The sequence below is a fragment of the Hemicordylus capensis genome, chromosome 4, assembly GCF_027244095.1.
Source record: "Hemicordylus capensis ecotype Gifberg chromosome 4, rHemCap1.1.pri, whole genome shotgun sequence".
NCBI classification, from domain to species: Eukaryota; Metazoa; Chordata; class Lepidosauria; order Squamata; family Cordylidae; genus Hemicordylus; species Hemicordylus capensis.
This window is the reverse complement of record NC_069660.1, coordinates 217,796,459-217,821,178: the sequence shown is the minus strand read 5'-3', so window position 1 is coordinate 217,821,178 and position 24,720 is coordinate 217,796,459. Positions and strand designations below refer to the sequence as shown.

General features: G+C 44.0%; 2 long non-coding RNA genes across 9 annotated transcripts in view; one reads left to right on the top strand and one right to left on the bottom strand.

Annotated features, from left to right (window-relative positions):
* LOC128324101 (uncharacterized) overlaps positions 1–24,720 on the top strand; it is a 139,128-nt gene that overhangs the window by 31,274 nt on the left and 83,134 nt on the right. For 6 of the 7 annotated variants that reach the window (XR_008306641.1, XR_008306645.1, XR_008306642.1 and 3 more), the window contains exon 2: positions 16,191–16,815. The exons of the other annotated variant lie outside the window; for it this stretch is intronic. This is a non-coding gene — a long non-coding RNA (uncharacterized LOC128324101). The remainder of the gene's footprint in view (positions 1–16,190; positions 16,816–24,720) is intronic. 7 annotated transcript variants of the gene reach the window in all.
* Positions 1–24,720, bottom strand: part of LOC128324103 (uncharacterized) — a 67,065-nt gene that overhangs the window by 33,767 nt on the left and 8,578 nt on the right. The gene's annotated exons all lie outside the window — the stretch shown is intronic.

The window sequence follows — 24,720 nt, the reverse complement described above, 5'->3', positions numbered from 1 at the left end:
TTCCCAAAAACCCTCGCTGCCGCGTTTTGCACTAGCTGCAGTTTCCGGATATTCTTCAAGGGCAGCCCCACGTAGAGCGCGTTACAGAAATCCAGCCGCAATGTGACTAAGGCGTGGGTAACCGTGGCCAGATCTGCCTTCTCGAGAAAGGGACACAGCTGGCGTACCAGCTGAAGCCGTGCAAAGGCACCCCGGCCACCGCCTCCACCTGAGCTTCCAAAAGCAGAGCCGGGTCCAGTAGTACCCCCAAGCTGCGTACTTGCTCCTTCAAGGGGAGTGCAACCCCATCCAGAAGCGGTAAAATCTCCTCATCCCGATTGGCTCTCCTACTGACCAACAGTACCTCCATCTTGTCCAGATTAAATTTCAGTTTATTAGCCCACATCCAACCCATCACAACCTCCAGCCCCCGATTCAGGACATCCACCGCCTCCCTAGGATCAGATGACAAGGAGAGATAGAGCTGAGTGTCATCTGCATATTGCTGACAACTCAGTCCAAATCCCCGGATGACCTCTCCCAGCGGCTTCATGTAGATGTTAAACAGCATGGGGGACAAGACCGAACCCTGCAGGACCCCACAGGCCAACAGCCACGGGACCGAGCAGTAGTCCCCCAGCACCATCTTCTGGACCCTCCCCTCAAGAAAGGACCAGAACCACTGCAACGCAGTGCCTCCGATTCCCATACTCGAGAGGCGGCCCAGAAGGATACCATGGTCGATGGTATCGAATAGGTATACATACGTATACCTATACTCTCTCTCTCTCTCTCTCTCTCTCTCTCTCCCCAAAATGTTGCCGTGCCTCTCTACTGCATTACAGGACTGTTCCTGTTCCGCCAGCCAGCTTGCCATGCCATCCTTCAAGATGCTAGAGCAGGGCTAGGCAACCTTGCCACTCCAGCTGTTGCTGAACTGCAGCTCCCATCTCCCCCAGTCACAATTTATTGCTGGAGTGCCCGTGCTGCCTACCCTGGTAGAGCTTCAAGCCAGCCAACTCCTTTTTCTTGCCCCCAGGTTTTACAGTTTCCCCCAATTGACATCTTCAGCAGTCTGTGGCTCCTGAAGGCCACTGAGCACACTCAGTCTCATCGGGTTGCTTTTCATGTGCTTCCATTGCCCCAGCTCCGCCTGCTTGACATAATGGCCTCAACCTGCACAGAACCTGCAGTTCGTCCAAATGCAGCCCGGCAAGCTTCAGTTTCTGGGTAGGGGAGCCCCTCCCTCTTCCTTGTCCACTGAGGCCACATCCCAGCAAGCTCTGTAGCACTAATGTCCCCAGACTGTGGGCAAGACGGCACATCAGCAGGGCAGCAGCCATTGGCCACGATCTTCGAGGGGGCATGCCGGGCATGATTGCTCCTTTTTGGAATGAATGGACTGCCCACCCTCATCAGGGAAAGGGCATGCAAGCCCTTCTTCTGACAGCAGTTGCACCACCATGGTCATAAGAGGCCTGCATCAAAAGTGTCTGGCACAATTGCTGGCAATGGGAGGATGCCATGGGGCACTATATTTCTATAATTTTGGGAAGGGATCATGATGACTCCCTAGAAGGGAATATTTGTATATGGGAGGGCAAAGGATCCTGGAGTCTGGTCCACTGTGACCAAGGATGCTTTTGTGATGGTTGACCCCAGCAAAGCAGTCCAGGGACACCAAGCCAAATTCCTGTCCCAGTGTTGGCTCGCCGAATGGGGATTAGCCCTCTCATGAGAGGACCAGTCCACTGGAGACAACCAGAGGCTCCATGACCTCCGGTTCTCTTTCTGACTACACTCTCATGAGATAGGCCAGCCAAATAAAGGGCCCTCCACTAGTGTGGGCCCCCTCTGTTCTCTCTGGTTAATTTTAGAACTGTTACACAGTGATTCCCTTCTTTACAAGCTACCCTTTCATGCACCCAAAGGGAGATTTGCCGCTCCATATGTCCAGGAGGTCCCGGGTGGGCAGACTAGGGAAACATCGGGACAAGGAATAGATCCTCACTCTCTCTTAAATTTCCTGGGTTCAGACCCACATTGTGGTGTATGCAGATTGGCCACCGCGGGGAGTCACGGGAGAGGGGAGCCCCAATTATTAGTGACCCCAGGAGAGTAGCTGGGTAGCTTTTCCTCCTACTTTCCACACAATCACTGCTCCCTCCAGCTACCTAGTTGTTTGCACCCACCCAACCAAAAATTCAGAGCACACACAGCTCCCAAACCTGGGTAGAACACAGTTTTTGCTTGTGTAAATAGCCTTATTTTGTAGAAAGCTTTTGTCCATGAACTTTTTCTGCCAGTGCCAGATTTAGGCACAAGCTAAGTTAGCTACCACTTAGAGCCTCACATTCTGAGGGGCCTCTGAACACACACCCCCACACACAAAAAAAGGAGAGACAAAATTCCAAGTTATACATAATTGGTTGGAAAATAACGGAGAACGAAGGCTCTGAAACACATTTTCATTCTGATAAAACAACAAGTTGTTCTAGTAAGAACTAATCAGCCTACTTTCCTTTCACTGTCTCTACATCTGGACTAAATTTGGTGTTAATCGAGGTCCACAAGTTAGATCTCTTGCACCTCAAATGTTCATTTGTCCACCATCTTGGATCGGGGTGGATGACATCATTGCAAACTATACCATTGTCAGAGGCGGATTAACATAGTAGCAAATGTAGCATTTGCTACGGGCCCCGCATTTTCAAGGGCCCCGCACGCCCGGCTTCCAACTGGGAATTAAAGTTAAAACTTTACCTGTTTTATTTGGTCCATGATGGATAAAATATCCCTTTTCTGCTAAATGTGCCTTTTAAGAGAAGGCCCAGCACAGCATCTGTCCAGTGGCTGTTGCTGGTGCCTACCACATTTTTCTTTTTAGAGTGTGAGCCCTTTAGAGACAGAGAAGCATCTAGCCACTCTTTATTTTTCTATGTAAACCACTTTGAGAATTTTGATTGAAAAACGGTATATAAATGTTCACTGTTGTAGTAAGTGTGAGTTTGTGGCTTGGTCTCCCATACTCCAAAATATAGCAAATGAAAAAATTGAATTACTTTACTATGCAAGTAAATAATTTACGTTTTAATATTTATATGCATTTTTTAAAATTTAGGGCCCCTTTATAACATATGCTACAGGCATATTAGGCATACTAGCCTAATCCTGCCCTTCCCTGTGTGTCATGCACTGCAACTGTATCAAATTTGCTTCAAATCAGTAAGACAGTCCTCAAAAGTATATGCATCCACCATCTTGAATTGGTGTGGATGACATCATCACAAACAACACCCTTGAGGTGACCCTGTGTGTCACTCACTGCAACTGTACCTAATTTGGTTTAAATCGGTTAGATAGTCCTCAAATTAGCCTGCTTGCACCTCAGATATTCACATGGCCGCCACCTTGAATAGGAGTGGATGACATCACCACACATCACACCATGTGGGCATCCCTATGTGTCCCTACAGCTGTAGCAAATTTGGTTCAAATCGGTTAAGTGGCTCACAAGTTAGCCCACTTGCGCCTCAAAAATTTATGCCTCTGCCACCTTGGATCCAGGTGCATGACATCATCACAAACTATGCCATTGAGGTGTCCCTATGTGTCTACAACTGTACCCAGTTTGGTTCATATTGGTCCACACGTTGCGAAGTTGATAGTGGGGGACATACAGACACACACAGAATGCTGGATGATTGCATAAGCCTACTGGAAAGTAGGCTAAAAACATCCTTATATGGCTACACAATCATTTATCATTTTGAGTTTATAAATCTGTGCAGAAATAACACACATTATATTGAAATGTTATTAGACCAGGACTGCCCTCCAACTGTTTTTGTACTATAACTCCCATCATCCCCAGCCACAGTGGCCAATAGTCAGGGATGATCAACGTTGTAGTCCAACATCTGCAGTAGGGCCAAAATTGTGCAGTCCTGGTTTAGACCACTGCCCACGATCACAGTTACCGACGGTGTTTGCCTCTCAGATGAATGCTGCTGGAACCATGAACAGTGTGGTGTAGGGGAGCAGGGGGAGAAGTGTGCTAGGTTGGGACTTCCGACTAGGGAGAGGGCTGGAAGGGTCCGAAAATGGGCCAGACCGGCCCAGAAAAGAGCAGGGGGTATGCGTGCACAAAACTGAACATGCCCAATCTAGTTTGAGTCCTGTTTGGACTCGAACCAAACTGGGCAAACCGGTTTTGTGCACACCCCTACTTCTGACCCATCTTGTATTGTTATGGTGCTTCTTAACCTTAACATAGTTTAGGGCCTCAGTATGTCTTAATCCAGCTCTGCTTTCTGCTTTTTTAATGCCAGGATAGTTCCCCTGCCCCCCCACCCCCCGTGAAATGCTATCACTAAATGCAAGTGCAAGATTCCCCCCCCCCAAGGAAAAAGTAGTTTTTCCACAGTTTTCATTGTCATTTTCTGCCTGCATTAATATGTACTCGCTGGGTATCTTCAAAATGTGTGATCTCATGGGTGGAGTCACCTTTACACGGGTGTGTGTGTGTGTATGTTCAAAGAACCCAAGCTGATTTTCTCAAGGGCTACGCCTGGTGCCTCAGCCATACCCCAAAGGCGAAGGGGGCATGGTTGGGTTTGCAAATGGGGACATACGCCCCATTTGTAGTAATTTAGATTTTATTTATTTTAACATTTATATCCCGCTCATCCTCCAAGGACCCCAGAGCAGTGTACTACATACTTGGGTTTCTCTTTCACAACAACCCTGTGAAGTAGGTTAGGCTGAGAGAGAAGCGACTGGCCCAGAGTCACCCAGCTAGTTTCATGGCTGAATGGGGATTTGAACTCGGGTCTCCCTGGTCCTAGTCCAGCACTCTAACCACTACACCACGCTGGCATGGTCCAGCACCATGCCTGTGGCGGCGGCAGGGAGCGCCTTTCCTGGTTTGTAAAGGCAGGGAGACGCATTCCCGGCCAGGCTGGGAACCCAGCGCCGGCTGAAGCTTTTAAAAACAGAACTGCACAACTCCGTTTTTGAAAAGTTTCAGCCAGAGCTGGGTTCCCAGTCTGGCCGGGAATGCGTCTCCCTGCCTTTACATACAAACACGGCGCTGGCTGTATTTACTCACTAACGGGGTGCACGGCAAGGTGTCCGTTTGCAAACCTGATTACATCCACTTCGCGTCTGAAGTCAGATGCAGGGGTGTGGCTAGAGGGCTGCAGGCTGGTGGCAGCGGCATCTGAGCATGGGACGCCAGCAGCATTGCTATGCCCCTGTGTGGTCTTACTTTTTAAATTATGTTTTAAAAAGAGGGCTCATGTCTGCCCTTCAAGCCACATTATTTCACCTAAATTGTTCCCTCTAGCCTCAGGTTTGTGGTGCCAGCTTGTTTTTCCTAAACACTGAAGGAAATGCATTCTGCACATGCTCAGATGCACTTTAAAATTATTATTTCATATGCACAACTGTATCTGGGGTTAAGCTTGGCTGCAAATCAAGTGTTGTTCTCCCCATGAACAAGATCCCACCAAAGATAAAACACTTTTGAGTCTCATTAGTGTGAATAGGGAGTTGAGCACATGTTTATATCGCTCACATTAAAATAAATGGGAATATAACATTTTTAATTTTGGCTAGATTGTGTCCCACTTAAACAATGCAATTTGCTTAAGGTTCATGGGCCATGTATTTGCTGCCTACTCTCCTGAGCATGCACAAATGGTCCCCTTAAACTTTCAGAATAATTGGGGAAATACATAATGAATATCTCCTTTGTATATGGCTTGTGCATTTGTAAAGTAAGCCGTGAAACAAGAATCTACTGAGGCCAAATGCATCGGTCCTTGTATGTATCTTTCTTAAATTGCTGAAATAACCTAAGATTTTCGTTGAGGCTCCATTCCTCTCCTGCTTCCACTTTCCTGCCTACTCTCTCTTACATCCTCTTGGAACGCTGTTTTTCCCTTCCCCTATAGGAAGTCTCATTCATTCTTCCATTCATGTTTAGAAGGAATTTCTTAATTCTTTTTTTTTTTTAAGCAAGATTACCACCATCCGTGTCCCTTTCCCTCTTCTTCTGCCTTTGCCAGAGAGAGAAAAACAGAGCCTGCCCAGATGGTTGAGGACCAAAAAGAAGGAACATTTTCTCATGCTTTTAAAAAGAGCACTTTCTTTCCTGCCTAATATTTAGCTCCTTCAAATGCAAATGGAGAGGTTTCACTCCAAGGTTAGCATAACAATTATGGGAAAGCTTTAAATCTGAAGCATTTGTTTACAGGATGAAAGGAGTCTACAGTCCAAAAGCTCTGAGGCCCGGCCTTTTCACCAGCTATTTTCTGACTAAGTAGTGAACGGCAAGTCAATTTTAGATCACAAAGAAAACTAATTTATATCGCGGAGTAAGCTAATTTTGAAGGAACTTCTACATTAGAAATGAGGTATTTATTTTTTTAAAGATCTCTGCTGCTGAAGAAAAGTATTAATTTCTTTTCTTTTTTTAAAAAAAGATTGCATCTTTATTTTTAATGAGACTCCTGAATTTTTGAAGTTAGTGTCTGAGTGTTCAGTGAGGTCTTTACAGTTCTGACAATCTGGAATTATTACTGGAGTGTGAAGAGCAAATCCAGAATCAGAAGCATTTCTTCAAACATGTTACGTCACTCCCTGTCCTCACCCCCGCCATGCCATTTTCTGCTTCACTTGCTGCCACCCTTGTTTTTTTTATGTGCGAGTCTTAATTAATTAATTATTTTTAAAAAACAAACCTTTTAGTGAAACCCATAATGGTAAAATGTGCCATAATAAATCTTCTGCATGAGCCAGAAAAGAGGTGCACCATGGGCAGGAGGTGTCCCTAGCAATTGTTTGACTGGGGTAGCCTCAGTTGCAAATTATGCAGCTTCACTCATTGCCCTGTTTTGTATTTTTGCAGGTGAGATTTTCCAAAGTGTGCAAAGGTATAAAAGAGCACAAAGCTATCAGTGTGGTTGGCCTCCTGGAGCAAAACACCCATTCTGGCAAGGGCAACGGCACAGAGGAGTAGCACAGTTTGTACTCAATTTAGTGAATTCCAGTAGAGTGTTTCAGTCACTGGTCTAGCCACTTATCTATGCTCTAGTAACCTCTACATTAGGCTAGTGCAATATGATGATGATGAATATTTATACATCAAATATACGTTACATGTAAGTTGCCTCTGAAAGCTGCTTCGAAACTTCAGTTCATCCAAAATACATCCACAAGACTGCTAACTGGAACTGACTGGTGGGGACATCTCTCATTAGTTTTGAACCAGCTTGATTCGTTGCTGGCACATTCCTGACACAATTCAAAATGCTTGGGCTTGCCTATGAGGCTCTATATCCCTTGGGCCCTGGGTACCTTCAAGCGCTCCTGCTCCTTATTATGATGTTTTAGTGATTTTTTAAAATTGTGGTTATGGATATGTTTATGGCTTTACGTAAGGTGCCTTGGGTATCAGGCAGGGATTAATAAGGATGTCACAAGCATAATAAGGATGTAAACAGGCATGTTAGTTGGGGGCAGGGGGAGTCACATTTTCAAGATACAAGTAAAAAGACAACCAATATTTATATCCCGCTTTTCAGCAAAAGTTCCCAAAGCGGTTTACATATAAATAAATAAATAAATAAATAAAAATAAAATAAAATAAAATAAATAAAATGGCCCCCTATCCCCAAAGGGCTCACAATCTAAACAAAACAACAACAACAAAACCCATGAGATAGACACCAGCAACATCCACTGGAGGGCTGCTGTGCTGGGGATGGATAGGGCCAGTTGCTCTCCTCCTGCTAAATAAAGAGAATCAGCACTTTTAAAACTCATTAAACAGGTGACTCTAAACTCATTAGAACTGTAAAAAGGTGCCTCTTTTCTTGGTTAGCAGGGGATACAAGCGAGTGTGGTTTGAGCACTAGAAAAATGTGACGTCCCAGCAAGCGATGTGCTGTCTTCAGGAAAGATTCCTGTTTGACAAATGAATATAATTGTGTATTTATTGCGTTATAACCAGATAGTATGGAAAGACCCTGTGACTTCTGACTGTCAGCACCTCAGCAAAAATCCTGCTTGAGAAATGCCAGCAACAGTGCTTTGGGCCTGTAAGATAAACTGCAGATTTTGAGAGAGCTGAACAGGGGGGTTCCCAGCCTTGAGTCCCCAGGTGGTTGTTGGACTACATCTCTCACCATCCCCAGCCACAATGGCCAAAGACCCCATCATCCCCATATGGCTGGGGGATGATGGGAGTTGTAGTCCAACAGCATTCAGGGACCCAAGTTTGGGAACCTTGCTATGAAGAGAAGCAGCATTTCCTACGGGGTTGGGGAACCTGTTTTTCAGTTCTCCAATTTTTAACAGGTACTTGAAGCACTACAAAAAAACTGAACAGTAATGATAATGGTTGAATGTTCAAGCCACTTGAAGAAATGTTTCTACTGCTACTAGAGCTCCTTGCCTTGCTCACACCAAACCAAGGCTGGAGGAGAAATCAGAAAAGCCCGAATGAGTTAAATAAGTGCCTTTGCTATCAAAGACCTTAACATGAAGATAATACAATATGCAAGAAAAGGGCAACAGGCCAGCTACTTCAGATCTGTTTTTCTCTTTTGTTTAGTGCAAAAACAACAGCTCTTGCAAGGAAGGTCATTTCACCCATGCATTAACCTCCAATCAAGCAGCACTTTGAAAATCAAAATGTGATTGAAGATCTTCTACGTGGCCATTTCAAACTTTGAATGCCTACTGATCTTTAACATCCATTATGGTCAGGAGATTATTTGAGCAGTAACTGAGCTGATTACATACAAACTTCATGTTAAGGCCACAGAAAGACTCTCCTTTAGCTTTGTGAAATTTTAAGGTTCTCATGGCAGCCTTCTCTCACAACTCTGGAGAATATTGCGGGAATCTACAAATCCCACGTGTATAACAGCAGTCAAAGGTACAACAGGTGAATTTAGAGTTGAGGAGTATTCCAAAAAAATATTCACCATGCCAAATCAACAGAATACTAATGGCTAAAAGAGGCTTTCAAGCTATGGAAAATGAAAGTTTCTCCAGTTATTGCCAAATAGATAATTCTGCTGTTATCTTTAACAATACACATGAGAGATAATGATAGAAAAAGAGAAACTTTGGAAAGGCTTTAAGGGTTTTTTGGCAACTTTTCTGGGAATTTGTTGCATCTTTGGGCCTAACTATTAAACATATGCAGACTCCTCAGAAGAGGGTATTTTAGAGTCAAGAAGCAGCGAGGGGGAAAGCGATAATGTGGAACTGCAGGTCCAATGGACTCGCAGTTCTGGGGCCCCCTCCCCCCTGCTCTTCTGTCTGAATTCAGATGTACTGGAGAGTTCCCTCTCTGTAGTTAGCGAGACTACAGAGAGGAGGGGGAGCTGGTTGTGCAGGCTTCCTTCTTGACTGAAGGACAGCCTGTCCAGCCAATCACACTGGAGTTGAGGGAGGAGCTTCCTCCCGGCTGATGGGATGCAGCCTGCGGTTCCAAATGTGGACATGCCACAGGTTGTGTGGAACCTCAGGTTGCGGCGATGAAACTCATTACAACCTGAGGGTTCAGATTGGTGTTCCAAATTTGAACCCTTGGTTTTCTCGTTGCACCAAACCCCATTTGCTCTCATTTGGACATAATGTCTACGGAACTGATGACTCATTCAATTGTAGTTCTGCATTATATACAAATGCGGCCACTGTGATCTTTGCCTGCACTCCAAATGACTTCCAGTTGCTTTTGTTGCATGGAGTTTCAAAGTTATCCTCATAAACTGGGAACGTAGGAGGAAAAGCAGCTTGCAGGGTGCAACTTAGAGTAAGTAAGTAATAACTTATTATGGTCAATGACCAGTCAGCATACACCCCAAAATATAAATCAGCATAAAACAAAACAAAATCAAAACAGTAAAGCTAGATGACAAAAATCCTAGTTACAACTACTCAGTTGTTCCCATCTCAGTTTACCGGCTGCTTCATAGAATCTTGCTGTCCCTGCTGTGATAACTGTATGTTGATCTGCCAACAGATAGAAGATGTAATACTCTTCTAATTTACCAGGCCTATTTTTAAAAAAATGGTTTGATCCAGATAGTATGAATGCCTCTACAACAGGCACAGTGTAAAAGAACATGTAAGACAGACTCAATGTCACCTAACCACATGGACATAACCGGTTCCTTAGCGGTATCCCCTTAAATCTGCCATCCAAAACAGCTGAAGGCAAGGCATTAAATTGTGCCAGTGAAAAGGCTCCTCTGGTTTAAGGTGGTCAAGTGGGTGAGGTATGCAGCTGGCTGGGGGTAGTTTGAAAAACCACCTAAAGTGCTACTGGTGATAACCAGACTTAAATCTACTTGCTTCTCCATATCTGCCACATGCTGTTTAATACTTTCTTTGGCAGCATCATGACCCAAAGCCAATAAATATTGTGGTGAGAAGCCATATCTGCCCAAATTATCATAGAGGTTCTTGCACCAGGATGAGTGAAACTCGTCTTTCAGAATCAAGGGGGCAAGGCCCTGGGGGCAGGCATATAATTTAAGCCAGTGGTTAAATGTACAAAGCCACGCCTGTGCCTCAACCCTGGTCAACACTGTTTCTAAATGCAAGATAGCATTCAATACACATTTGGGGACTTGGAAAATGGCATGAAGAAATCCAGATTGAACCACTTCTTAGGGCTTAAAATTACAGGTGGGACAAATCTGGACCCCGTACAACGTTTGTGCCAGTATTTTAGCCTGATACACCCTAACTGCCACAGGAATGTTTGTGTGAAAGAATTAGTGTGAAAGAATTAGAGTACAGCAGATGCACTCCTCTGTGCACTTGCTGCTGCTTATTCACATTGTGGGCTCCACGAACCTTTTCCATGAAAAACTAGACCCAGGTACTTATAGGTCTTAACCTGCTCAACCCTGCACCCATTAATTTGCCATTTATGTTTTTTTGGTCTCTTTGCAAATACCATGACATTGGTTTTTTTGTGTATTTATAACTAGCGACTCATCTTCACAGAACTGTGTGAGTTTTTGTAGCGCCCTCCTCATACCAACTAACATTCTTGATAGTATGGCTGCGTCATTGGCATAAAGTAAAATCGAGATGGGCCTACCAGCTAGCTTAGGCTGATGGATGTCAGGGTTGTCTAAGAGGGGGATTAAGAAATTAATGTAAAAATTGAACAGAAAGGAAGCTAGAATATATCCTTGCTTAACCCTTAAATATATCCTTGCTTAACTGCTTAAAAAGGAGAGGAGAGCTGGTCTTGTGGTAGCAAGCATGACTTGTCCCCATAGCTAAGCAGGGTCTGCCCTGGTTGCATATGAATGGGAGACTTGATGTGTGAGCACTGTAAGATCTTCCCCTCAGGGGATGGAGCTGCTCTGGGAAGAGCACAAGGTTTCAAGTTACCTCCCTGGCTTCTCCAAGATAAGGCTGAGAAAGCTTCCTGCCTGCAACCTTGGAGAAGCCGCTGTCAGTCTGTGAAGACAATACGGAGCTAGATAGACCAATGGTCTGACTCAGTATATGGCAGTTCCCTATGTTTCCTATGTTCCTAACCCCTTCTGCGTAGCAACAGGTTCAGACAGGTGGCCTTTATTATTACACTTTACTCTCAATAAGGTGTTTTCGTATAGCATATGGATGTGGAAGAGTGATCGTGGGTCTATAGAGGTATTGACCAATTTGCTCCAGAGTCGAGATCTAGGGATAGAATCAAAAGTGGCTTTGAAATCAATAAATGCCACATATGAGGAAGAGGAATTGTTATGCTTTCCTGCTAAGTGTCTTAGAACCAGGGCCTGATCCAATGTAGATCGACCAGCTCGAAAGCCAGCCTGTTCGTCTCGAAGGATGCTATCTTGCTCTGCCCAATCAATAAGCTTGTTACAAAGATGTCTAGCATATGTTTTGCTAACTATGCTCAACAAGCTTATTGGGCAATAATTAGATGGATTGGAGTGCTGACCATTCTTATGAATAGAGACCATAACGGCTGTGTTCCATTCTTCCGGTATACAACCTACCTGATCAATATCTATCTATCTATCTATCTATCTATCTATCTATCTATCTTATATACCGCCCAAACTTTCATCTCTGTGCGGTTAACATAAAACATTTAAAACACATATAAAAAGTTAAAACAATTCAACAATTTAAAATCAATCACAAAATTAAAACCAACTAATTTTAAAAGGCTGAGAAAGCTTGGCTGAAAAGATGGGTTTTCAGATTTAAAAAAAAAAATTGCCAGAGATGAGGAGGATTGTATCTTAGTAGGGAGCGCATTCCACAATCTCGGGCCAGCAACCGAGAAGTCTCGTCTCTGTGTAGCCATCAGACGAGTTGGCGGTAACTGGAGACAGACCTCCTCATATGACCTCAATGAGCGGTAGGGCTCATAGTGAAGAAGACACTCTCTTAAATACCCAGGGCCTAAGCCATTTAGGGCTTTTAAAGTTATAACTAGCACTTTGTATTTTGCCTGGAAACCTATTGGCAGCCAGTGTAGCTCCATCAGCAAAGGAGTAATATGGTCTCTCCGAGATGACCCAGAGACCAACCTGGCTGCCGCATTCTGAACCAACTGAAGTTTCTGGACTACGTATAAAGGCAGCCCCATGTAGTACGCATTACAGAAGTCAAGTCTGGAGGTTACCAACAAATGTACCACTGTTTTGAGGTCATTGATCTCGAGAAATGGGAGCAGCTGGCGTATCAGCCGGAGCTGATAGAAAGCACCCCTGGCTACCACCTTAACCTGAGAAACCAGGGAGAGATGTGGATCAAGAAGTACTCCCAAACTGCGAACCTGTTGGGAAGTGTGACCCCATCTAGAACAGGTAGATCAAAATCGTCTCTGGAGTTCTGATCCCACACAATAAGTACCTCCGTCTTATCTGGATTCAGCTTCAGTTTATTCTCCCTCATCCAGCCCTTTACTGCTTCCAGGCAAGCATTTAGGGAGGATATGCCAGCTCCTGAAGAAGTTGACCAGGAGAAGTAGATCTGAGTGTCATCAGCGTACTGGTAACACCCAGCTCCAAATCCCCTGATGATCTCTCCCAGCGGTTTCATGTAGATGTTAAAAAGCATTGGAGAGAGTATGGAGCTTGAGGGACACCATACTTAAGCTCAGATTTTGAAGAGCAACAATCTCCAATCAACACCACCTGGAATCTGTTCGAGAGGTATGAACGGAACCACTGTAAAACAGTGCCTCCCACCCCCCACCCCAGACACCCTCAGATGTTCCAGAAGGATACTATGGTCAATAGTATTGAAAGCTGCCGAGAGATCCAAAAGGACCAACAGAGTCACACTTTCTCTGTCAATTCCCAATTGGAGATCATCCATCAGGATAACTAAGGAAGTATCCACCCCATAGCCCACCCAAAAACCAGTTTGAAATCGGTCTAGATAATCAGTTTTCTCCAAGACTGCCTGGAGCTGAGAGGCCACCAACCTCTCAATTACCTTGCCCAGCCATGGGAGGTTGGAAACAGGCCTATAACTGCTCAACTCTGAGGGATCTAATGCAGGCTTCTTTAGAAGAGGTCTAATAATTGCCTCCTTAAGACAAGGAGGCATCCTGCCCTCCCTCAGAGAAGCATTTATGATTTCCACTAGGCTGCCTACAACAGCCTCCCTGCTAGATAGAACGAGCCATATTGGACAAAGGTCAGTAGAACAAGTGGTGGGCCTCATCACTCCAAGAAGCTTGTCCACATCCTCAGGAGTCACAGACTGAAACTGATCCAGTAGAATAGCATAAGAGGAGTTGTTGGACACCTCCAGATCATACATCAAATTAATTGTGAAGTCTCCATCTAAGTTGGCCCGAATCCGAGAGATTTTATCTGCGAAATGCTCTTTAAACACATTGCACTGGGTAAATGATGACTCCAAATTCTGGTTCAAGGGAGGAGGGGCAGATATTAGTCCCCTCACAACCCTGAACAACTCTGCTGGACATGAATTCACAGAGGCAATAAGGGGAGAAAAGAACCGCTTCTTTGCTGCACATATTGCCTGAGCATAGATCTTTAAATGTGCTCTATGTTGTAATCTGTTGGATTTGAGTCAAGTCTTTCTCCACGTGCACTCCAGTCACCTACCTTGCCGCTTCAGCCCCCATAGATCTTCCGTATTCCAAGGGGCCAATTTTGAAGCGGGTTGGAGGGGACGCTTGGGAGCAATCATGCCTACTCAACCAGGGCAATTCTCAACCAGGGCATCAATAGGATTACCGGCAAAGCCAACACTGAATCCCTCCAAGGTTTCTTGGAATCCTACTGGATCCATAACCTCTCTAATAGGCCCCTCGCCCCTGCAGAGGTGGGAAGTGATTGTAAGTCCAACCTTAACCAGATAGTGGTCCGTCCATGACAATGGGGAAATCATAGGAGTCCCCACCCACGGAACACCACCCTGATCAGTGTAAAAGACCAAATCAAGCGTGTGACCTGCAATATGCGTCGATCCAGAGACCACTTGAGATAGGGCCATAGTTGTCATGGCCACTATGAACTCCTGAGCTGCCCCAGACAAATTGGTCCCGAAATGAACATTGGAGTCCCCCAGCACCAAGAGTCTGGGAGACTCCAACGCGAGTTCCGTGACCAAGTCCGTGAGCTCAGTAAGGGATTTGGTTGGGCAGCGGGGCAATCTGTATACCAACAGAAGTCCCAATCTATCCCTGGTCCCCAAACGTAAGTACACACATTCAATGTGGTCTGATACCCTAACAGGGACCCTGGTAAGGGAGATGTTATCCTTATAGACCACAGCCACTCCATCTCCCCGCACACATCTCCTCACCTGCTCCTCTACAGAGTATCTTGGTGGGAGAAGCTGGAACCAGACTGGACCACTAGCCTCCCCCAACCAAGTCTCGGTTATACATGCCAGGTCGGCCCCTTCATCCATAATCAGCTCATAGATGATTTCAGCCTTATTTTGGACTGTCCTGGCATTGCAGAGGAGCAAGGTAAGGCTATGTGAGTTGTTGGCAGTGCTCCCTGAGGTCAAAGAGCTGGCAGGACAGGCGGAAGGGGAGACAGCTATTAAATTTCTGACTACCCTTCCCCTGGAACGGCCTGCTGACCTGCCAGCGTTACTTCTATTCCCCACCACTACTGGTATAGCTGCCCCACAGTCAATGAAGGTGCCCCCTATCTCCCCATCTCTAGACAAACCTAGACACATTACAAATTAACTTCAGCCAAGTCTCAGTAACAAGTGGGCAAACCAGCTGCACTGCCAGCTGTGCTGCTGGTGCTCCCTCCATCTTTATAGGCTCCCCAAAAGAAAACTCTGAGTCGCCTCTCTCACAGGTGACTCCAAGCTGGGGCAGATGAAAATTAGTGCTCACGGATGGAAATAGTTGCCAGCACTCAGGAAGATGAAAGGGCAAAGTGCAGCTACAAAGACTGGCCTCCAAGCTGTCCACGCCGAGCTGAGGGGAGGTGGGTGGCCAGGAGGCTATGAAATATCTCCAGACCAAGGTCAGGAGACAAGCTGTCACATTCCAAGCCCCAGTTATCTTCTTTGCCTCCCTTACACTCCCAATATAGGAGAAGAGGTTTGTCAAAATTGGGGCCCACCAATCAAGATCTGCTTTTAATAACTCCGCAGGGATCAGGTCCACTCCAGGTGCCTTGCCTGGTTTTCGTTGGGCCACTAAACTAGCAATTTCTTGAGAGGAGACCGGAGGACAAGTGGGAAGTGGCAACTTGGAGAAAAGAAGCAACCAGTAGAGAAATGGTGAAGCACCCGTCCCCCCTGCTTCTCTGCTTTTAAATAACTGCCTCATCCTAGAAATATTTTTATAGGGGAAAACCAGACTTTTGGGGTTTCATTTGTATGTAATGTTTAATTAGGCTTTTAGGGTCCATTGGAATGAATGGGAAATGGGTACCTGACCCAATAGGAACACGAGGCTGCTTTACACAGAGGCAGGTCACTGGTCCATCTGGAGCAACACTGTCCACACTGACTAGCAACAGCTCTCCAGAATTCTTCAGGCAGGGATCTTTATCTTTATTATCTCTTAACTAATGTGGACACTGATATTATTTCTGTTATGGCCAGCTTCTGTTATATTACTTGTAAAATACTTACTGGTTTATTGTAAATGTTTGCTGGTCAATGACTGAATAAACTTCTTTCTCTCTCTTTCCCAACAGCTTGACAAGCAAGGGAAGGAGTGATGTCCTGTTTCATTTCCCTCTATTTCATATGCTGACTAATGAAGGAAGAAGGGGGCAGGATTTCTGCATTTTCCTCATTTTTCAATTATAGCCATCATTTCCCCCAACTGGCTACAGCTGCCAAAAAATAAAATAAAAATAAAAAGGCATCAAGTTAAGGATCGGATAACTTAATGAAACAATGAAAGGAGCCTAATGTTTTCACATTAGATGCCAATTCTGCTAAATCTTCAAAGATCCCCTTTCCCTTTCCCTTTCCTCTTCCTTCTCCTCCTTCTCCTCCTTTTTGGAAAACCTCTTTTAGGAACTGGCAGCCAGGTTTCTAGGAAGAGGCAACTCATCAGCAGCTGAAATGTCCTTTACTGTCACTAAAATTGCTGTGAAAGCTTTGGTTTGGTTAAGCATTCAAATCAGCATAATGCATGTGCCTCTTTCCTCCTAATGATTTATGATAGTAAAAAGGGAAATGAAATGATAAAAACCTGAACATATGGACCACCTACAAATAGTGGCAAATTGCCGGAGAAAGGGCTAAAGCTATAATTCAACATTAGCAGCAGTTCTATAGTCGTTCTCTTGCTAGTAGGGCCTCGTTTGCATGGTGAGTGATTATTATCTTTGTTTTTGTCATCTCATTCTTCATCTCAGCCATGCCTGTAGGCTTAGCTCGCACATATAGAATGCACTCTGTTCTGATCTTGTGTATAAATTAAAATGTCTCTGCTGCTTCTCATAGTACACTTGATGGCTACAGCACTGCTGTCATGATTCTCTTGCACATGTAAAAATACAATCTCGTGTAACCATTTGCAAAGAACACAAGTGTTTACTTGGAAATAACATGTGCATTGAACAGGAAGTATTATGATATTTTACTGCATTAACTGAAGGCTCAGATTACTTTTGTGGGAGGCTGGTTTCAAACTGGGTTGACTGTCAGCTCTGTTTGAATCAGTGCATGCTAACTGATCATGTGTACAGGTTCTCCACACGCCTTGATGCTAGAACACAGCTGCTTGAGGGCATTCTCATGTCTGAATGTGCCGTCAACATATGTGAATGACTGATCATTGTGCACTGTTTCAAATAGGGTGACAGAATAAAGTCACCCAATTTCTAAAAGATCTCCCCGCCCCCACACAAAAAAGTTGCATGAATTGTCTATTACTGTGTGGTTGCCATTTGAGGTTGGCACACAGGGGTCAAATGGATGTGCACACAGTGCTCAAATGGATGAGAGGGAAAGATTTGCCATTTAGAAGATATCTGAGTCACACATATACTTTTTAGCCTAAGGAAAGTAAGCTTATGAGATCACCTGGCATTGTGTTTGTGTCCCCCCCAATAAACTTTGCAATGCCTGAACAAATATGAACCAAATTGAGTACAGTTGTATGGACATAAAGGGACACCTCAACGTAGTTTGTGATGATGTCATCTCCCCAGTTCAAGATGGTGGACACCTAAACGTTTGAGGTGCAAACTTGTGAACCATCTAACCAATTTGAACCAAATTTGCTACAGCTATAGGGACACATAGGGATGCTTCCATGGGATAGTTTGTGATAATTTCATCTACCCCAATTCAAGATGGCAGCTAACCGATTTGAACCAAACTTTGTGCAGTTGTAGTGAGTGACACATAGGGACACCGCAATGGTGTCATTTGTAAGGATGTCATCCACCTCAGTACAAGTTGGCGGACACATGAACGTTTGAGGTGCAAATGGGCTAACATGTAAACCACCTAACTGATTTGAACCAAATTTAGAATAGTTGTAGGGACACATAGGGAACCTCAGTGGTGTATGTGATGATGTCATCCACCCCATTCAAGATGGTGGACACCATCTTTTGATGTTTGTGGCGTAACTGGGCTAACATTAACTGCCTAACTGATTTGAACCAAATTTGCTACAGCTGTAGGGACACATAGGGATGGCTCAAGGGCATAGTTTGTAATGATGCCATCCACCCTGATTCAAGATGGCAGATGAGGTACATCTGAGGTGCAAGTAGAATAACTTGTGGACCGTCTAACTGATTTGAACCAAATTTGGTACAGTTGTAGTGAGTGACACATAAGGAGAGCTCAGTGGTGTAGTTTGTAATGATGTCATCTACCTCAATTCAAGATGGTGGATGCACGACTGTTTAAGGTTGAAGTGGGCTAACTTGTGAAGATGGTAATTATCAATTAAGATTATAGTGAAAGGAAAGTAGGTAGATTTTTTCTTACCAGAACAACTTGTTTTAATTTAAACATGTGAACTCCGCATGAATTTGACACCCATCCGCTTCAATCAGGCAGCTCACAAGAACCAACCAAATCATGAGGAAGTTGTCAGCTACAGCAGTTCACTTTGCATTGTTGTAATTGAGAACGTTCTACCCTTTTAAGCCATGAACATACTAAAAGCGTGGGTGCATAGAGTTTCATTGCTAAAGCAGCATAAGATATGAAACTGTACAAACTCTTTACAGCTTATATAATGTGCAGGTTAAGATGGACACCTTAACTTGAAATTTCCATACATTTTAGAGTACAAGTGAACATTGAAAACATCTTAATTTTCCTCTTAAACTGAAGGTTTTGGAATGACTTAAGTATCTAATATTACACGAGGACAGGTGGCCCTCGTTATCCACAGATCCATGGATTGCAGTTTTGCATATCCACAGTTGAATCTTAGAGACCCAGTTTCTTTATCCACAGGTAGAAAAATAGGTGAAATTTTCCTAGCCAGGATTTTGAGTGGCTGGAAATGTCATTTCTGGCCACCATTAAAGAGCAGAGTGCCATTTTGTGGCTCTTTTGGTGGGGGAGGGGGCAAATATTCAACTGTTTTCAGGATTTGGGGAGGCATTGCTAGAGAGCTGTAGACCTGAAGAATAAGGTTCAGTGTGTGTGTATGTATATATGTATGTGTGTGTGTGTGTATATATGTGTGTATATATATATATATATATATATAGATAGAGAGAGAGAGAGAGAGAGAGAGAGAGAGAGAGTATATATATATATATATATATATGGAATGTATCTTATTCTTCAGGTCCTAACAAAGAGCTGTAAAATAACTAAAAATACCTGATTTCAATGGGGAATTAAGCACACACTAAAATCATTCCAATTATTTGTAACTTTTCTATAATCAGCTGCAATTGAGGGCCCAATCCTATTATCTTATGTGGCAGAAAATAAAGATGTGCCTATATGGACACTTGGCAGATTGCTAGCTTGGTGTTTGAGTCAGTTATGCACCATAGCCTGAATGGCAATGTTTTGCAAAAAGGATTTTCTAACCATTATTAACCTTCCCATCCAGTTGAATTATAATAAAGCATGTTTATTCATTATAAAGGTTCTTCTCAAGACAGCATTGCTTATTAAATGGATATACTGTAACTCCACTGCAGGAACACTAAAATCCAATGACTTAAAGAGATTTGTGCTAAATTATACAGAAGTGAATTTGACTAATATTATATAGCAAAGGCAAATCTTTCTAAAATGATGTAGATAGCCTCAGAATCTAAATCAGAAGGCTAACACGGAGCTATAATATCATATTTGGTACCAGCTCTCTGAAAATCCTAGTGTGTTTTACACTGAAAATGTTTCCTCATGATATTGTCAGGCTATGGAGAACTGTGTTTCACACAGTGTGAATGGCCACTTGATTATCTGTGAAAAAGGTGTGTCTATCATACATAGTCTTCAGTATGCAGAATTTTCATATGAATTCTGATTGTTTGTATTCAGAAACCTAAAGTAAACGATTCCCATGACATGCTACAGCTCTATTAGCAAAGTAAATGTTTGAGAAAGAAGCCTCTGCATGTTGTCCTCCAAAACCCTGTAGACCAGAGCTGTAAAATGGAAGGCAAACGGGCCCATTAGGGCTTTCTAGTGGAACCCTGAGCACTGCTACCACACTCCACAAACATTATGGAACAGAGTTAATGTGTGTCTGAGATGGGTGCTCATATAGCTGTTTGATAGCTTGCTTTTAGGGGACAGGGATGCTGGCTCCTAGGTCTCCAAAACACAAGGCAAACATATATCTGCATAACACTGTTTTTAAAATGTACTTTAAAACAAAACAAAACCGCTTTATCAGACCAAAGCCTCTCAGGACTGAAAATCTGGCCCTTTTGATGCATGTAAGTTTCTTTTAAAAATTTTGCCTTAATTCCTCTGCAATACACTTAATGCTATGGGTGTGTGAGCTGGCTCGGTCCGATGTCAAGTTTGAGCTGAACTGGGCCTGGTTTGAATCAAGCTGGCTCAGAGGTATACTGGTAAAGTTTAATCTGGTGAAGATTCCCCTTTACCAGTTCAGGCAGGGGCAGGGGGACTTTCCTAAATATACAGGGAGTGGGAGGAGAATAAATATATACTTATAAGTTCGAGCTACAGCTGCAGCAGTAGTGGCTGCAGGGTTGGGGAGTGCCGGTGGTCCCCCACAACCCCGCCGGCCTCCCCTTGAGTAGCCTGGGCCAGCTGTGGCCTGGTTTGGGCCTCTGTTCACACAAGGAGGCCATTTTACTGACCTCTGCACATGTATGGTCACGCAAATGGCCTAGGTGCATGCTTTGAGGTCAGTAAAATGATCCTTGTGCATGCACAGAGGCACAAACCAGGCCAGAGAAGGTCCGAATGAGGCTACTGCTGGCCCAGGCTACTCTTGGAGAGGCCAGTGGGGGGGGGCGCTGCCACCACCCTGCTGCCCCCCCCCATGGCCACCGCCACAGCCATCGCTCATACTTGTAAATACATATTTATTCCCCTCCTGCCTCTTTTATACTTAGGGAAGCCCCCCCTGCTCTTGTTCTGTAAAGGGGAATCCTCAACCTTTGAGCCGGTTGAGCTGGCTTGGTTCAAACTCGAAACATGTCCAACTCGACTGGGCCAGAACTAAGCTGGGTCCGTCCGGTCAGCTTGAATCCAGTTTGGATTCAAGCCAAACCGGCAAATCTGGTTTTGTGCACACCCTTACTTAATGTCTGAATAAACTCCTTTAATTTATTTCAGTAAAACCAGTGCATCAGTATTTTGTGAACTGGTGTGTGTGCTTCCAGCTACATGTTTTCCCATCAGTTAGGCTACTGGGGCAAATAAAGGACCTGATTTTCAAGGATGATGGCTGACAACATAAATTTTGTATCATATTCATGTTATGTTTAAGAACTAATACTTTGCCAGAGCTGCAACAAAAAATTCATTTTCCATTTCAAACTTGTATCCCACCCATTTCCCCAGTGGGTACTCTTAGATTTGCTATTGGCTTGTGTTTTAACTTGAAACAAGTATTATACTCAGATGAGTCCTTTTTTTAACCTTTTGAGTTCTTTTGATGTCCATCATGCCCTCTTCAGTTTTCTATAGTAGCCATTTACTGTTTGCAGTGAATATCATAATGCCTTTGATTCTTACTTGGCTTTGTTTTCACCAAACTGGAAATTTGGCTCCATTCTGTGAGCAGATAAATAGCCTTAAAAGTTTCATGGTTTTGTCTAAGCAAAGTGGAGCCAAAGAGCATTACATGTGTTCCAAATTACAAGAGGCAACTCTTGCTGTGTTCAAGTGGGTCTTTCCTCTCATTTTCGTTTCCTATTAAGGGCTCCTCCACAATGAAGCTTTAATCAGCTTCACTGATTTAAAGCTAATTTGCACTTGGCTTCAAGGCTAAGGTCCATAGCGTAAGTTGAAGGCCTTTAAATCAGAAGTCAGAATGAAAAGCCTTGGGTAGATCACATTGTGTTGTGGTAAAAAGAAAGACTGCTTCCAAAGAGCCTAAATTAGTTATAAGGGGTGGAGTAGGGCAAAATGGTGGCTTATCCTGTGTTAACATGACCTCTCTCTCTCTCTCTCTCTCTCTTGCTGTTTATCTGCTTCATCGTGTAAGTTAATAGGCTCTGATGGATATGTTGGATTTTGATTTAAGATGTTTTCAGCCTTACAGTTCTAGCTACATTTGCTAAACTGACTCACGTCAGTAGTAGCAAATAACATTTACTTTTCTCGGAAGGAGACAAGAATAGGAGATTATTCACAGGATTGCCCTGGGCGGGCAGGGAAGGCTGCATTATACTTACCTTCCCTCCAGGTGACCAAGCAGGTTGGTTTCGGCATGCCTCCCATGTGCCCACACAGACAGCCCTGCTCTATGCAGCTCCGTGAAGCATGGAGCAGGGTGGAAGAATCTGGGGCCGGCACTTGTTCCATCCTCCAGGCATACCTCAATGCAACACGTGGAACGCATGTTGCATTGGGGATTCCCCCACCAGATGGGTGCTCCATGTGCCTGTCTCTGTGATTCTTTGGGATGCACACAGCCGGAGGAATCACACGATACCCGGTAGCTGGGGTCAGGATGTGAGAGCACCTTTAACCTCAGGTAAAAGCTGGGTTTGTTAAGGAGGGAAGTGGAGGGATATGCAAGGATCCTGCCGCTTCTCACGATCAGCCTAACCCTGCTTGGGGCAGCCCAGGCAGGGTTAGGCTGGGCGTGAGAACAGCCTCTAGGTCTTTCCACCCTCTCTGGTGGCTCTGAGGAATGCAACATATACTATTATATCTTTTTAACATCTATATGAAACTGCTGGGTGAGGTCATCAGGGGATTTAGTGTGGGGTGTCATCACTATGCTGATGACACACAAATCTATTTTTCCTTGTCATTTATACCAGAAAATGGCACTTGCCCCTTAAATGCCTGCCTACAGGCAGTAATGGGCTGGATGAGGGATAATAAACTGAGGCTGAATCCAAGGAAGACAGAGGTGCTCATTGCTGAGGGTTGTTATCTGCAATACAAGTTAGCATTTCCTATTCTGGATGCGGTTACACTCCCCAAGAAAGAACAGGTTCATAGCTTGGGAGTGCCCTTGGATCCAGGTCTCACCCTGGTGTCTCAGGTTGAGGCTTTGGCCAGGAGTTCTTTTTACCAGCTGTGATTCATTCAACAACTTTGGCCATTCCTTGAGGAGAATGACCTGAAAACATTGGTGCACCAGCTGGTAACTTCCAGTTGGACTACTGCAATGTGGTCTATGCAGAGCTTCCTTTGTGTGTAGTTGAGAAACTTTAGTTAGTTCAAAATGCAGCAGAAAAATTGGTCTTTGGTGTATCCCAAAGAGACCACATTCTTAAACAGTTGCACTGGCTGCCTGATACATCTCCGGTCAAAGTACAAAGTGCTGGTTATTAAATGGCTTGGGTCCGGGTTACCTGGGAGAGTGCCTTTTTCTACAAGAAACCCACCGCTCATTAAGATAATCAGGAGGGTTCCATCTTTGGGTGCTACCAGTTTGGACCTGGGATTGGACCCTTCACAGTTGCTGCCCCTAAATTGTGGAACACGCTCCCCGTGAATATAAGAGGACTGTCTTCCTTGGAGGCCTTCAGGAGAGCCTTAAAGACCCATCGCTTTAAAAGATATTTTAATAATATCTAGTTTTAACCTTAATTTTAATGACATTTAATCTGGTTTAAATGTTTTCTGATTCATATTGTTTTTGTTCTGTGTTTATTCTGTGATTTTAATTTAAACTGCCCTGAGCCACTTCAGGGAGGGTGGTATATAAATTGAATGAATGAATGAATGAATGAATGAATGAATGAATGAATGAATATTAAAGTTTTCCTTATATGCCACAATGCTCAATTTCAGACAAAGATCACTTAAAGTTTATTTATCAGTTATTGGAAGGGTAATAGTTTTTGATGGAGTTGCAGAAGATTGTCTACTTGCAAACCCAAATAAGGACACCAGATCCGTCACTGTCTTTTCATTAGCCACAGCTAAATCTTTTCAGAAATATCCCAACAGTTATACAATTGATTGTCAACTTGACCCATTCAGTAAGGCTCTTCTCACGATCCGTTCTCCCCCAGCCTGATTTTTGCCTGATCGTGGGAATATCCTCAGTGACAGATAAGTGGTTGTTATAGTAAAAACATTGCTCACAATAAAATATTGTATTTTATTTATTTTGTGACAATAGGTTATAACAAAAAATGCATACCATACAAGTCTGAAATTTATAGATCTAAATCTAAAAATAGTGGCTGACATGATGCACAGTGTTATGGAGCTGTAATTCTGCTCCCTAGAGCTGCTGCGGATTCAGAAGGCAGCCCCAATGCTGTTAAGAACAGGAAACTATGCAAGCAGGACTACTGCAGTTTTCTCCATTTTTGCAAATGAGGAAAACTGCAGTAGCACTATTTGCACAACTGCCTGTTCTGAACAGTGTCAGGGTTGCCTTCCGAATCTGCAGCAGCCCTGGAGCTCAGTGTTAAGGCTCCATACCACTGTGCATCATATCAGCCACTATGTTTAGATTTTGATCTTGATCTATATGGTTATGTTTTATGTTTAGATTTACATTTAACCTGTTGTCAATACAAAATAAATTGCTCATCCTACTACCTAGTGGTGAAATGATAGCTGGCTGATGAAAATAGGTGCACATTTCCAGCCTGCAAGAGGCTTTTC